We start from the raw sequence: 17,078 nt of genomic DNA on the forward strand, positions 1-17,078 counted from the left end.
CAAAGGCTCTTGCTGGAATCAATTTCAGCTTCTTCGAACCAACTGAATGTATATCCAGGTTCTAATTCAACACTAGAGGTCAATACTCTTGAAAATAGCCCTACAATGTCTGCTCAAGTAAACAAGTTTCAGGTGATACAACTAGTAAGAAACCATTGATTCTGTTCAGTCTACAGTTCGTAAGAAATGCAGTTTGTGAAGCTGTTGATTGAATGTAGTTTTGTGAAAGAAAAAAAAAATTTGGAGCTATTGTGGTTGAATGCAGTTTGTGAAGACTTTTTTGGAAGTTGTTGATTCTGTTTTTAGTCTGCAGATTGTGAAGATTTTGATTTAGTCTGCAGTTCATGAAACTCGCAGTTTTGTGAAAAATTTGAGCTATTTGTGGTTGAATGTAGTTTGTGAGCTGATTCTATTTGTTTTTACTCAGTAGTTTATGAAGATTTGTTTTAGTCTACAGGTCATGAGACTGGGTTTTGTGGAATTTTTTTTTTTGGAACTAATATGAGCAAACATGATAGAGAAGACTGCCAAGGAGGTTTAGTTCAAGGGAAGATGTTAAGAAGATATGGTAGAGAACTGTCCAGAAGGTTTAGTTCAAGGGAATGTTAGGAAGAATGTATAAAGAAGACTGCCTAGGGGTTTAGTTCAAGGGAAATATTGAACAGAGTAAAGCAAATCAATGTAAGGATGTATCTGTAAGGTTTTTAAAAGTAGCTTAGTTTGTATTAAATGGTTGAAACACTGCGTTTTAGTTTTAGAGCAGCATGAAACGCTGCTTTTTCTATTGATTGCTGAGTATATAACAGCCTCTATTTCTATTTTTAGTAAATAGTTCAATAGAAATATCATAAACAGAGTATTGATTTCTTCTAGAGTCTCTAAATCCCCCTTTCTTGTTCTTGATTCTGGAAAACTTTCCACACTCCATTGGTAATCTCCTTATACCTTTTCCCTATAAAAAAAACACCCCAACCAGTTGCTTCCCTCTACGTACCACCTAAATACCATACCAAGGAATATGTATACAGTTCTTGTTTTGACTAGTATGGCTTACCTACCACCATGTCCGAACAATTTTTCCCTTTACATTTCCCTCAGCACTTGTGATGCAATGGCAATCGAAAGACTACACACATCTCCACTTTCGATGTTGAACGTCTTGCCCTTACCTTTCATGGACGCAAAGGTCTTCCTACCATAGCTTAGGTAGCTTTACTAGATACTCAGTTTTCTACCTACATCAGTGCTTGTATTGGCAGCATGGACACCACTCTTAATGCTAGCACCATCATGGTTACCTTTTATCCAAATTTCAATATTCTTCTTAAAGACAATGCACTACTGAATGCTCTTAAGGTCTAAGTTTAGATAGCTAGCGAAATTCCAAAAATTAGTGACTTTATGGCTATGCTCCACTATCAGTTTGTTTATAGAGTACAGAATCTATGGATTAAAGTGTTAGAATTCAAAAGATAAGGGCTTAGTTGATATTTAGCTAAGTAACAACAAAACACAGTCGTTTTGTGTCTCTCTTAAACTGAACGAACATCTTCTCTATATTCACTTTCCCTTTTCTTTTCACTCTCTGCTTTTGCTACTGCCTTCATTTAAGTAGTAAACCCTTGTTGTATGAAATTCATTCAATCAAATATATCAAGCTTTAATCCTTTTTCAATTTTCTCTCAATTTATTCCTTCATGGTATCAGAGCCAAAGACTAACGTCAATGGCAAAGATCTCAGACACTAATCACTCTAAAACTAGCTTCGAAAGGATGATTCACAGCTCTTCAAGCTCAATTAGCTTAGCCTTTCCAACAAGTCTTCAGGTCGTTACTCCAAAATTGACCAGAGACAACTATTGCGACAACTATCGCTTCTGGAAATCGCAAGTGTTCTCAGCCATGGGAGCTTATGAGCTCGAGGATCATCTCACAAGTCTTGTATCTTGTCCTGAGCCTTTAATTACTGTTGATAATGACATATCACATGAATCAAGAGAAATTAGGTTAAAAGAAAAGGTTAAGGAAAAAATTAATCCTGCCTATATTTCTTGGAAGAGGACTGATAAATTCTTGGTAACATGGCTATTAGCGTCAATCTCTGAGTGTATGTTTGCCTTAGTTTCAAAATTTCAATCATCTACAAAAATTTGGTTAACTCTAGAAAGTGAGTTCTTAAATGATTCTAAGTCTAGAGCTCTTAGGTTGAAAACTTTACTTCAAACTACTCAGAAAGGTCATCTGAGCATTAGTGATTGTGTCAAAAAGATGAAAGGGATAGCCGAGAGTCTATCAGCTAGTGGCCAAGTAATTTCTAATGAGGATTTGTTATAGTTTTTACTAGATGGACTTGGTCCAGAATTTGATGCTGTAATTGTTAATCTCACATCAAGAATAGAATCTAAGTTTGATTCGATAACTTTACAAGAAGCTCAATACTTGCTTCAAAAGTATGAGATGAGGATTGAAAGATTTAACTCAACTGAGTTTCTAGACAGTTCAGTTAATAGTTCTATTAATATGGCTATTATTAGTAATTCAGGAATTCATTCATCCCCTGTCAACTTTTACCTACATCAACACCAACATCAATCATTCCTAACCAACTTACTGGTGCTTTCAATTTATCACCAATATTCACCTCCAATCTTACCACTCAACACACTACCAATCCTTATATTAGACATCCAATATGGAGTTCCTTTCACCACCTATAGGCCACCTGGTTTTATTCCTTATGGAAGAGGTAGAGGTAGAGAAAATCCTAAAGAAAACCCATCTGCCAAGTCTGTAATAAAATGGGGCACACTATTGTGCAATGTTATCACAGGTATAACTCTATGTATAATGGTATACCTCCACCTTTTGAAGGTAAAAAACCTGGTGGTAATCCAATTGGTGCTAGTGTTTTTGGTAGTAATCAAGTCAACACAAATGGTTTTCCTTTAGTCAATCAACATGGTGGTTATCAACATACACAGCAACAACAACAACCCACAATGAGTCACAGTCAGTCTGTACCAAACCTTCACCTACAACAGCAGCCCCTACCAAACACAACCTATTCACACTCAGCCTATAAACTACCTAGTCAACAACCACCTAACATTATACCTAGTTAAGCATTTTTGGTTGTTCCTAATCTTTTCCCATTCCTGCCCTTCTTGCTCATATTTCACCAACACCAATTCAGGATCCAACCTGGTACATGGATTTTGGAGCAACAGATCATGTCACCTTTGAATTGAATCAATTGAGTGCAAGTAGACACTATGATGGCCCTAAACAGCTTTAGGTTGGCAGTTGTGAGTTCCTCAATATATCTGATGTTGGTTTTTCACTCTTGCCTAGTACTTTACAATCCAAATCCTTATATTTGAAAATGTCCTTTGTGTTCCTCGTATAACCAAGAATTTACTTAGCATTTTGAAATTTACTAAGGATAATAATGTTGTGGTTGAATTTTCTGCTACTTGTTGTGTGGTTAAGGACAATGCTACCAAACAGGTACTGTTGTAGGAAACCTTAAGGTGAATTGTATCAGTTGAACATGTCAACTTTTCCATTACAACCCAAGTCTATTAACACTTTATTAGCCTCTAATAATTCATCCACATACAATGTCACTTAGGCAAATCAGAACTCACTAGGACTCCTATTGAGATACCAATGTTCTCTTGAATCTAGGTGTACTGAAAATATACTAGTCTCCATACTCTCCTCATGTAATAAAGTCGATAATCTACATTCTCCTCATGTAATAAGAGCAATGATGAGCATCCTATTGAATTAGTTTCTAATAGTTGTAAAACTTTGACTAGTAATAATAACATATTTATCTTCATTGAGTCAGCTATGTTGAATTTACATTCCACTGTTAATTCTAATTCTGTGAATGCATTCTATTCTGAATTTGTTTGCTTAAATGTTTTCCCTTGTGATGTACACAAGTAATGCTTTGTATACACTTCATTGCAATCTAAATTGATTCTATTATTGAATATGCTACGCAAGGTGCATGGTGTTTCCTCCTTGATGTATGTCTTTCTTGCCTTCTTGCTGCCCTGATATTGACAAAACACACACTGATTTTATATCTGAAACTGTTTCGATAACATGTGTTATGTTCTTGATAAGCACTCTAATTATTTGATACAACCTGCTGTGCACATAACAACCACTAGGACAACTAATGACAATCTTGCTTCAACATGGAAGATTAGGTCATCCTCATAATGAGGTATTTAAAATTATGACCATTGCCTAAAGCTAATTCATCCCTACCAACATTTTGTGATGCTTGTCAATTAGGAAAGATGCATAGGAACAATTTTCCCTTTCTCACTCAAAGCCACCTCACTTTTAGAGTTAGTCCATAGTGATGTTTGGGACCTGCCTCTCAAGTTTCTTTGGAAGGTTTTTGATATTATGTCCAATTTATTGTGACTATAGTAGATTCTTGGCTCTTTCCTCTAAGAACCAAAGTAAAGTTAGGTCCTTTTCATTAGTTTCATCACTTAGTGAAAGGCAATTCAATTTAAAACTTAAGTGTTTAAATCAGATCAAGGGGGTAAATATAAGGGTCTAATTTCTTACCTCACAAACGCTGAAGTAAGTTTGGCACTCTTGTGCTTATGTTCACCAACAAATGGTAGAGTGAGAGAAAACATAGGCATGTAGTTGAAACTGTTTGACCCTACTTGCACATGCTTCTATGCCTTTACTGTTTTGGTGGAATGCCTTTGATACAACAACTTCTTGATTAATAGGATGCCTTTTCTGTTCTTAATTTCATTTCACCTTATCAAATTTTGTTTCACAACCTTCCTTTCTATTCAACTTTAAAAGTGTTTGGATGCACTGTTATCCTATCTAAGAGATTGTAATCAACATAAGTTAGTTTTCATTCTGAAAATGTTTTTTCATAGGCTATAATTTAGTACACAAAGGGTTTAAATGTTTAAGTTCAACAGGTAAGTTTACATAACTCCTAATGTCAATTCAATGAGTTGAATTCCCTTTTGCTCATCAGTTTAGTGTCTCTAACTCACTCACACAATTCAGACCCTTCCATATCTACAATCTCAGCGAACTTTCCTTTGTGTCTGTCAAATCATCAAGTCTTCTGATACAAATCCTACTGATGGAAGTGTACCTGCTACAGTATCTATGGTCATAACAGTCCATGCTCAAATTGGTCAGAATCATTTGACCTCACTTCTGCATGCTTAAACCAAAATTCCACCTCAACACACTAATAACTTTTCATTAGCCTATTACAGAAACACACATTGATAACTCTATTTCATCAGCCCCATTATAGAAATCAGCATCCCCTTGTCCCTAGTTGTAGATTTTACCTCTTACCTAATGTTGTCTTCCTACATTCCTTTTGCTTCTCAATCTGCAAACAACTACACTCCTGAAGTTGTTCCTGATCCATCACAACAGTCTACTGCACTTAATATTCCAACAATCACTCAAAACACTCATCCAAGGTGACTAGAACCAAGTCTAACGTCTTCGTTAGCCTAAAACCATTCTTACCTCTAGCTCACTTGTCAACCCAACCATCTCTTTAGTTGTTGCTGAACCAAGGTCTGTTAAGAGCATTAATATTGTTGATGGCAGGCTGAATGGAGAGTGAATCACTACTCTACTCAAGAATAAAACCTGGTCTCTTGTACCTCCTACTGATAATATAACATAGTAGGAAATAAATGAGTTTTAGGATTAAATATAACCCAAATGGCTCCCTCCAAAAGTACAAAGCCAGGTTGGTGCAAAGGGTTTTAGCAAACTCCGGTCTTGACTATTTCGAGACCTTCAGCCAGTGATTAAGCCATCCACCATTTGCATTTATTACCTTGGCCATCACTAATGGGTGGGTATTCAGCAAATTGGCATAAACAATGTTTTTCTGAATGGTACTCTAAAAGAGACAGTGTTTATGAAACAACCAGAGGGTTTTAAGCATTTTGAATTCTTGGACATGTTTGTAAATTGGAAAAAGCTTTATATGGGCTCAAACAAGCTCCTAGGCATGTTTGACAATTAAAGGCTGCTTTGGTTGATAAAGGATTCAGAAATTCAATGGCAGACTCCAGACTGTTTATTTTTCAAGAAGGTACCCATGACTATCTTTTCATCTATGTATATGATTTCTGATTACGGAGGTAACAGGAGTTTATTCATACCCTGGTTAGAGATCTTGATGATCAATTCTCTCTAAAAGTTTTAGATCAGTCCATTACTTTCTTGGAATAGAGGCCACTGAACTGATCAAGGTTTGCATCTCAAACAAACAATATATTCTTGATTTACTTGCTAAAACAAGAATGGCTGATGCACACCTTTGTCCAACACCTCTTACGTTGGTACCAAATTGTTTTCTGGAGAAGTGCATGCTTTCAAGATCCTACTTTTTATAGAAGCACAATTGGTGCTTACAATATCTTACACTCATAGACCTGATATAAGTTTTGTTGTTAACAAACTCAGTCAATATTTGCAAGCTCCCACAGAATTCAATGGAAACTTGTAAAAGAGTCCTTAGATATCTCAAGGCACTCCAAATCATGGTATTCAATTTAGACCAACAACTTAATAATATTGAATGCTATGCGATGCAGATTGGGGAAGTAACATTAATGATAGGGTCAACTGTGATCTGCATTTTCTTGGGTCCAAATCTGATTCAATGGAGTTCTAGAAAGCAAAGGGTTTTGCTTTGTCATCAACGAAGCTGAATATAGAGCTCTAGTTAATACAGCAACTAAGTCCCTGATTAAAGAGTATTTTCATAGATTAGGCTTAAGTTTTCCATAGTCCCCTGTCATATGGTGTGACAATCTTAGTCAGAACCTTAGCATCTAATCCTGTATTTCATGCCAGAACTAAACACATTGAAATTGATGCCATTACATAAGATATCAAGTTTTAGCCAAGCTTCTTGTTCAATATGTACCTACTATCTGCAAATTGCAGATGTCTTAACAAAAGCCTTTCTACTGCTAGTTTCTTAAGTTAAAGGCTAACTTATGTTGTTGATCTGCACTATTCAATTAAAAGGCTCTCTAAAGTGTTCTGATGTGGTGGTACCTGCATGGTGGAAGTTTTGTTCATTTCTACTTAGTTTGATGGCAATCTGCAGTGCTCTAATATGGTGTTTACTATTGATTGATAAACTATGTTCTTATGATCAGAGGTGTTCTGCTTCAGTGGTGACTACCATTAGCTTTTAATGCTTATGAAATGTGTGTGGAAATAATGATGCTGAAGGGTTTTGTGTGTTGAACTTTATATGCCAATGCTGAAGGTTGTTGTGTGTGCTGATTCATTTTTGAAATGGTGAATTTGTGATTTTTTTTTTTCATCGAGGACATCTCAAATGTTGTCTGCAGTTTTATGGTGGTGAAATCTGTTTGTAGTTTTATGTTTTTTATGTTTTCTGGTGAAATGCTATTTGTGCAAATGTACTTTTATATGGTTCAATTATGGTGGTGAAATCTATCTGCAGTTTTATGATTGAAATCTATCTACAGTTTTATGTTTTTATGTTTTCTGTGAATACTATCTTCTGGTTTTTTTTTTTTTTTTTTTTTTTTTGTGCAATCCTATCTACAGCTTTATGGTGGTGCATGGTTTTTTGGTGCAATCCATTGCAGTTTTCTAGTAGTACAATGTGTTTGTAGCTTTATGGTTTGTAGTTTTTATGGCTTGATGAACTATATGTAGTGGAAATGGTGAATGTAATCTGGTAAGACATGCTTTTGCAGTGCTGTGAATGTAATCTAGGGAAGACTGTTGTTTACAGTTTTATAGTTTGCATTTTGTGGCTTATACTGAATAATGTGTAGAATGGAAATGGTGAATGTAATCTGGTGAAGACATGACCTGCTGAGTTTTTTTTTTTTTTTTTTTTTTTTTTTTTTTGGGAGGAGATTATTTTGAGTGGCATGTTGATTACAGTGTCAGAATTCAGAAGATAAGGGCTTAGTTGATATTTAGCTAAGTAGCAGCAAAACACATTTGTTCTGTGTCTCTCTTAAATTGAACAAACATCTTTTTATGTATTCACTTTTGTCTATGCTTTATCAAATCCAGTAACAGGACACAAATATTTTGATTTATGTGATTGTGAAGATTGTCTTGCAAATGTAGAATATGATATGCCTCACTGGAAAAAGAAATCAAAGGCCAACAACTCTTGCAGGAAGTTTAATGACAAGTTTGACTGAGGAGATCCTACGGTCGATCCTCTTGGACAACCATCCGAAAAATATGATTATCTTGTCTCTTATGGTGCTCATCCAATAACACCATACCCTTCCAAATCCACAGGATAGGATACACAAGACTTAAATCCTTATTGCAAAAAAGGCTCTCAAGCACATTTCTTCCTCAAAAGGACGAGGGATGGCACCTACAGCTGCTCCTTGTGCTATGTACACAAGTACCCCCAACTTCTCCATCTTCTTCTACTAATCAAAGCATCTTTCCACCTGAGGTCTTTCCTCTGCTCATGTCGTTCACTTCAGAAAACATTTCCCATTCCTGGAAAGTCAAGGATCCAAAAATAGTTGATTCGAATGGAAAACATAAGAAACCTTCTCCTACAAAAACAGTTTTAAATTGGCAGTCTCAAAATGCTTTGGCTCAAAATTCCTGACTTCAATGAATTAAAGCTAAGTTAGAGTCCAGACTCACTAGCTCTAAGTCCTTTTTGGCTGAAATCTGTGCTCGTATTGAGTCTCTTCACCAAGAGATTGTTTCTCTTATCTCATCTAAGAAAGATTTTTCACGTCAAGAACAAAAAATCAAGCATTTGAAGAATCAATTACAATACATTGAACGGACTCAAACTCCTCAAACTCAACTAACTTCATATCATACGATGTTATGGTCACCACCATCAGTTGGCCCCTTATCCATTTTTCATAACCCAAAAATTTCATAACCACTCCAAAGTGCTCCTCTGTTTCCACAAGGAACCTCTCATACTTTGGTTTTCCTACAACCCAAACAGACCACGACATGGAAGCCAAAATCACCACAACACCCTAAAATAGTACCTCCACCACTACAAAATTCTGATACTTCTCCACCTTAACCACCTCATCAACAAATGATGTCATCCTCGTCCAATCCAATTTTGGATTACCTAACCCACCATACCTTTTCTGAACCAATCCCATTACAAAATCGTCACATACACTATTCTACTATAGGGGTCTCTACTTGTGATGAATCAGATACTTCTGATTCAAATGAATCCTCTACAGATTTTGACTCCTCTATAATTTTTATGAATCAATTCCACCATACTCCACCTAATCCTCATGTCCAAGAACCAGACCCAACGGTAGATAACCCTGATCCTCAACTAATAGGAGATGGTCCAAATATGGATTATCAGCCTAATCAGGATACCCTCTTGGTGAATACAACCAACCACAACAATAGTATGGTCCCCCTTCCTGTGGACCATGGTTCAACTTAGACCCCTATCATCCTTCAAAACGGCGTGACCAAATCCATGAAATTTGGACCAAATCCATGAAATTTACACCTGGGGCCAAACAGAGCTCATTAAACAAAATGCCACACTCATAAAGGTTTTGGAAGCCATAGTTACAAGGTTTATGGGCATCCTAAGACAATGGTGGAATAACCTTAGAGAATACAGACAAGTCCAAGTAGTTCAAGTTGAATCTCTTAACAATTTGCCAGATTTTTAGTTCAAGAATTTGTGGGAGATAGTCGCAATCATGTTGACTAGTTACAGGAAGATTTTTTTAAGCTTAAATTTGTTCCTTTGAGCTTAGAGACTTGCAAACTCATTTTTGGAGGGCATCTCTTCGTTTCTATGATATCGATGGACTTGATGATCCCAATATCAAGCAGGCATATTTCAGTTCAATTCCTGAGCCGCTTTCACAAGAAACTCAAAGATTACTTTAGTAGAGTAATCTCAATTTGACCACCATCACGTTTGGTCATTTAGGCCAACTTATTGAAAAGGCTTTCCATGGGCTTTGTAGTAAGTGGGCATTTATTAAGCAATTTCAAAATACAGGATGCAATATTGAAAAATCATGTCATAGACCAAACCTTGTTCTAAAATGCTCTCATAGAGATCTTTCTTGTCATTGCCCCACAAAGAAGAAACGACATTTTTGCCATCTCAAGCCACAATAGCAAGACAGACAATATTTTCAGAAAAAAAATCACCATTAAAGGCTCAATTCAGAAAAAAACGTTAACATTATTTCCAAAGGAAAAAATCTGGCTCCCCCAAAGGAAGACGCTGTTCTTTTTTTTTTTTGTGTGTGTGTGTGTGTGTAAACAACCAGGATATTTTGCCAAAAACTACCCGAAGAAACAAAAATCAGCCAAACAGCTCATTAGTTAACAGTTAGCAAACTAACAACAATTAATACACTTCTTTAGTAACATCCCCACTTAAACTAAGCTGGGGTTGATTTCCATCTTTTACTAACATTCCCCTTTAAACTAAGCTTGGGTTGATTTCCATCTTTACTTACACACTCCAACCTGATTTTGTTTGATTGATTTATAGATTAATCCCAATTTGGAGACATTGAAATTGAGCAAAAAGGAATGCAAGATGATATGGCAAGGCCAATTTCCTCACGACCACTTTTGTAGAGTTAAAGTTCTTTAGGTTAAGCATGATGAGAAACATAGTGAGACAGCCACACAAATGCAAACGAGTACTCTTTATCTTCAAAATCTTGAAGTTCTACGAGTACACAGATGTGACAATTTGATTAATTTAGTTCGATCCTCTGTATCCTTCCAAAATCTAAAAGTTTTGAAGGTAAAGCATTGCAATAGATTGATTAACTTAGTAACATCTTCAATAGTCAAAAGCTTGGAGCAATTGAGGGAAATGAAAATAACTGCTTGCAAAATGATGATCGAAGTAGTAGAAAATGAGGGAGGTGCTAGAAGAGGTAAAATATTGTTTTCAAAAATTTGAAGTCCCTCTCACTTGATCATTTAGAAAGTCTTGAATGCTTTTGTTCTGGGAACTACACTTTTGACTTCCCATCTTTGATAGAATTAAAAGTGAAAAATTGTCACAAGATGAAGACTTTTTGTGAAGGTGTCTTAAAAACCCCAAATTTACAGGAGGTAAAGAAATTCAAGTATAATGAAAGTTATTGGAAAGATGATCTCAATACAACTATACAACAATTTCACAAAGAAAACAAAGAAAAAGGTAAGTGTTTTAAATATTTTTTAATTCATTTTGCATGTCATTTATTTTTTTGTTCTGATGAAATTCATGTTAAGTGGGATGGTAACTTAACATCAATATTTATTGCAATCGAGGTGAATTAAAGATAGACTGAGATCATGATTGGAAATTATTCATTTCCTGATTCTTTTATGTTGCAAAAAACACCAAACAATTTGTTGAATACTTTTGTCAAACTTATGTTGTATGTGTGCACAACAGTTGTGTGTGTGAAGTTGAAGTCAAACATATACATGTTGCATTTCATTTCACATTTCTCTTCGTGTGTGCGCACACTCTTCTTCTGTGCTAACATCGCATGTCTGACTCACTTTACACAAGTTACATTTTTATTTTTATCAACTAGAATATTTTTTGTCCATCTATTGTGCTGTCATTTGGACCACCTACAGGTGTCCCAATATCCTTTTGTGGTCAAGGGAAATAAGCTTTTTCCCTTTTTAGTTGTGGTCCCAAAAGATTGGTTGTGGTCCTAAACTAAAGTTGAAAACATTTCTATTTTTAGACCAACACATGTCAGCCTTTGCCTGTTGACCTAGCCAGAATTGGAGTGCACGAAATTGGCCTTTATCATTCTTGCTCATTTGTAAAGCCAACCTTTGATATTGTATTTGTTTGTACTCTGATTCTTTTTGCACATATGGCGTCTTTCATATATTATCTTGTCCATCAAGTTTTATCTCTTTCATGGTTTTTGTGTGAGTATTCTCTTTATGGCTGTCCGCCTCTCCTCCTGTGGTCCTGCAAAGTTGGTGAGCTTTTGTTTGTGGTCCCAACAAAAGATGAAAGAGATTGTCCGCCACTTGTCTTATAGAGATTGGTCAAGCAAGGATTATTTAAACCCATCTTCTTCTTCCTTGCATCTTTGAACCTGTTTTTTTTACTGTTTAGTTCTCTGAAATTTTAGAGAGCATTTCAGTTTGGTTCCCTTCTTTGTGTATGGGTTTTTTGTTCATTCTTTGATGATCATATCTTAGCTTGTTGATGAGTATTTATTTGGAACATGTTTCCTTTATTGTGAGCTAAAAGGAAGCTTATCTTCTTCCTTGTTTGTTTTCTTTTTGAACCTAGATATTGTTNATCTTCATTGCTCTCTTCAGGAGATTACTTGCAGGGTTACTCTGTGCAAATGATTTCATTGCTCTGTTCCCTTCTTTGTGTATGGGTTTTTTGTTCATTCTTTGATGATCATATCTTAGCTTGTTGATGAGTATTTATTTGGAACATGTTTCCTTTATTGTGAGCTAAAAGGAAGCTTATCTTCTTCCTTGTTTGTTTTCTTTTTGAACCTAGATATTATTTTGTTTGTGCTCTGAAATTTTCAGAGAGTTTATTCCTTGACAGGTTTCATGTATGGTTTAATGCTTAAATCATTTGTTGATCTTTGTTTATTGTTTGTTGTTGTTGGAGCCTGGTTCCTATGCTAAGAGCTTGAAAGGAGTTCAAGCCATGGAAGCTAGAGGTGTTCTTCGGCGAGGGAAGCTTGGGTGGAGCTCAAGCGTTATCCGAGAGTGTTCTTGGTGTGGAGTGATCCTCGAAGCGACGAAGTATTAGAGATTCAGAGGGTGGTGTTTAGTGTAACGTAGAACATGGAGTTCTCTTTGCTGTAGCTAAAATCAACTCTGAGTGATATGTTGTAATGTTTGTTGTTATAGTAGATTAGCTTCGATCTGGACGAGGTCCCATGGATGTAGGCTAAGAGTGGTTTTACCCGAACCATGTATATGCTTGCGTGCTTTATCTTTATCACTTGTGGTTGTTGATTCATGCTTAACTTGATAACCATTAATCAATTTGGTAAAATCTTCCACTGCACTTTAAAAATGGGTATCTAACGTTAAATAGAGTTCACCAACTCTAACACAATTAATCCCGCAAAATCAGTTCTTTCACCAACAACCTTAGGTTTTCCTAAGACAAACTAATCACAATAAACAGTAATAAAAACAATAAAATAATAAAAACACAAGGATTTAAGTGGTTGTGAACCTACATCTACTGCTGTAATGAGAAATTACAAGCTTACAAGACAAGAATAAATCAGCCCGCTACACCAGCGATTGGCTCCCTTCTCAATGTTATTAAGGCTCCTAAATTGCTTAGCTACTGCTTACTACTTTGTGCGTCTTCGCTATTGTTGTGTCAAATAATACTATAACAAGACCTTTCTATAGTGTACAAAGACTTCTACAGTCATAATAAGATTTAGGTGAATTAATCATTTCCTTCTAGAATACAACCTTTGACTATTATAATCCTGTAAGAACTGCAACTCTTATAATCCTATTTGCCTTCTATCCCACTAAACTAGTAGTTGTCCATTCAAACTGAAGTATCTTGTCTTTGAAAGATGTTAAGAGTCTTGGCGGCGTTAGGTTTCCTTGCTTAATGTTGAGCCATAGTTCAAATATGTTTATGTTTAATTTTGTTTTATTTGCATTTATTTTATAACAAGTTATGAATATGAGACTTTACAAAGTAAGGGAAGCATTAATTCTTTTATCTTTATTTTGATTTCTCTTTCCAAAGGCATATGGAAATCATTCATTTATCTATTTAAATGTCACTTATACATTCTTGCTAATCACCATTCATCCATGATGATGCATGTACAATTTTCATACCTTTGTTTGATATAATTATATTCTTATTTCAATAGAAAACTATTTTCATTTTGTATCTCATTTTAGGATATTGATATTTATGTCAATTTATTATGTCATGTCATGTCATGTTGAAACTGACAAATCTTTAGTTTTTCACTCTTGGTATTTTGGATAACAAAATTAAATATTTGGGATTTGCGTGCAGGGAGAAGGCGATTAATGCGATTCATTCTGTGCATTATTTTGTATGTGATCTTCCCAAACCTATCTTCGAGGTTTGTTTTTTATCATCTGTTAATTTCTTGTGTTTATGTATGTTGAATTATATTATGGAGTTGTTTTGAATAATATAGAATGGGTCTGTATGTTGGTTTTGGTGTTTTGGTTCCTCTAGGACGCTTTCGATTATATATGGAATCGTGAGTATTGGTTTCTTTCTTGTTGGAGACGCAATTATGACATCAGGTAAATTAAATAATTAAGTTGATTTTGCCTTTTAAAATCATCTAGTATTTGTTAATTAATTACATAATCTGCTTAATTATAGCTCTCATTGTTTCTGTTGTTTGTCTTTCTTTTATCATTTTGGCAGCTCGGTTTAGCCTAGGCCTAGTGGCTTATGGTTGTGCTCAGAGCTTGTAGAGGTGAGTGTTTAATTTTCTTTTAAAATCATCTAACATATTTATCTTCTTAGTTTAAGATGATTTTATTTTTAATTTTCTAACTTCTTAAACACTTTTTAACTTTATTATCATACTTTATCCTCTTTTCTCGTTATATTTAATAAGTTTTTGTTTTTTATATTTTTTATTTCTTAATATGGTATCAGAGCAAATTCTTCACGTCCAACCGTTTTGCATTTTATTTTGCAATTTCAAAATTCCAAATTGATCGACCCCTAGCCAAAAGAAATATATATCCATTTCATTTTCTATTTGTTCATGATCAACATGGCAGGAAGCTTCACCATTGAAACGGCTGGCAAACACACCCGTATTTTACTTCCTCTGATTTATGATTTGCCGTCGGTTGATTCGCTGTTGTTCCCTTTCGTGATTGAAAAGGTATGATATCCAATTTTTTAATTTTTTGAAAATACTTAAAAGGACAAGAAGAAAAGAAGAAGAAGAAGCCGTAATAAAGTCAAATCCTGGCTTCACCCTTGTCCTTCCTCATACATGTTGGGATGTTTCTGATTGAGTTATTTTGTTTAATGTTTGATGAAAATGTAGGTTTCTAAAGAAGCTGAAATTCATTTTATTTGAGGATTTAAAGGTGGATAGATAGATTGGAAGTAAGTATATTTGTTTTTTTACATGGATTAATAAGTATGTGTTGATGATATTAACGTGGATGTTATTTTTATTTTGCAGGATTATGATGAGATGATGCTTAACATTCTAAAGAGGCTTGCAAAATTCAATAATCCTTTTTCGCGTAATGTTCTAAGAGTTCTCCTACGGATATTGATTACATTGTCAATATTAATGATTTGGTTTTATTCACTTGATAAAATTTTGAGAAAAAAGTAGAACACAAGAGAAAAACTTTTGTTAACAGAGTTTATATTATTCAAAAACAGAAATGCGTGGTATTCATTTCTCTTGCAAATATCATTACAGATTGTAACTTTGTATGCCTTCTTGTTTTTATGTTCAATTTGATGTAAAAATAATAATAATAATAATAATTTGGGCCAAACCAAGAATTTTTTATGGATTGTTGGATTGTTGATTTCAATCTTTTGTTTTTGTTTGGGTCACAAAGCTGTGTTCACTTTGCATAAAAAAATAAAAAATAAATAAAAAGCTTTTTCATTCCACCTTCCACTCACTATCTCTTTATTTCATTATTCCAAAAAACACTTTATACTAGCTCTGTCATTTCATATTCCAATTAACTTCATATAGTATTCTGTCATCCGATTCTATTCGCACTCTTTGCATTCATCTGATATTTTTGTTAAACTGAATGGAGCCAATAACATGTCAGAATCTCCTTTGTTCGACTAAAATTGGTCTTGATAACTAAACCTTTTGCTGAGAATCCATTTGTCGGTATCTATATATTTTTTTATTTAGATTAAATGCATATTCACAGTACTAAAATGGGTTAGTCTCAATATCTCACGTGAGTAGTACGACGAGACTGTCTAATAACATAATGATACGTGTTATCACATGTATACTAAATTTTCTCTTTTATCCAACTTTTTAGATATGGTTTATGTTTTTCTTAGCTTTGATGGATTATCAAACTAAATGAAGGATAGTGGCATAACAATCAAAGTAAGGAATCTCGCCCAAATAAAATAAATGAAGCATCACCCTTTCCCCTTTTCTCTTTATCCCTTACTAAAACTCAACGGAAGTAAAGAATTTCTCCCAAATAAGCTAAATTAAATTTCGTAAATAACTTATTCCATTCTCTCTTATCAAATCCTAAGCTAAACCTCAAACCGAAGCAAGGAATCTCTCCCACATAAACTCAATTATATTTCGTAGCATTACTATTTCCCATTTTCTCTTACAAGTCCCTAGCTTATACTCAACCTGTTAGAAATTAAATAGAATAACATATATCCTAACATAATCCCAAGATCATAGTCACTATTGCAATCACATTTGTACATAAATGAACTACAATGAATTAACACAGCATAAATACCTCCTTTCCTTATCTCTGAAGCAACAAGTAATCTGGAAGAAAACCACAAATCGTATTCTATTTTCCAAATTCTAGAGAGAGAGCGTATAAATTTCTTGCGTTTTTTAGAGTAACAGTAAAGTAACACAAAGAAAGAATTTTCTTTTATAAGTAGCGGTTAGAGAGAAACTGCATTTGGCAGTTTCATCTCACACACGTCGCTTGGGGGGTAACCCATCATGGGTGTACCCCTTATCTAATATCTCACACTCACACATGATGGACATCTCTCTCTATGCTTCTTTAAGGTTCTACCTTAGTAAATATGCCGTGTGACCATGCATACTTCGAGAGCACGTTAGCATATATCGGTTAGAATATATAACTTCTCGAATTGTGAAACTCAGGTTGTATGTTTTATGCAATATCCTAGATTACTTATCACATTTTTCTAACAATCTCATTTACCAAAAAATATCCATGTATTCACATATGTTCTATCTTTACATAAAAGTAAAACATAATTGGTCGACCAATGA

Source organism: Pistacia vera, unplaced genomic scaffold (genome assembly GCF_008641045.1).
Source record: "Pistacia vera cultivar Batoury unplaced genomic scaffold, PisVer_v2 Contig310, whole genome shotgun sequence".
Taxonomy (NCBI): domain Eukaryota; kingdom Viridiplantae; phylum Streptophyta; class Magnoliopsida; order Sapindales; family Anacardiaceae; genus Pistacia; species Pistacia vera.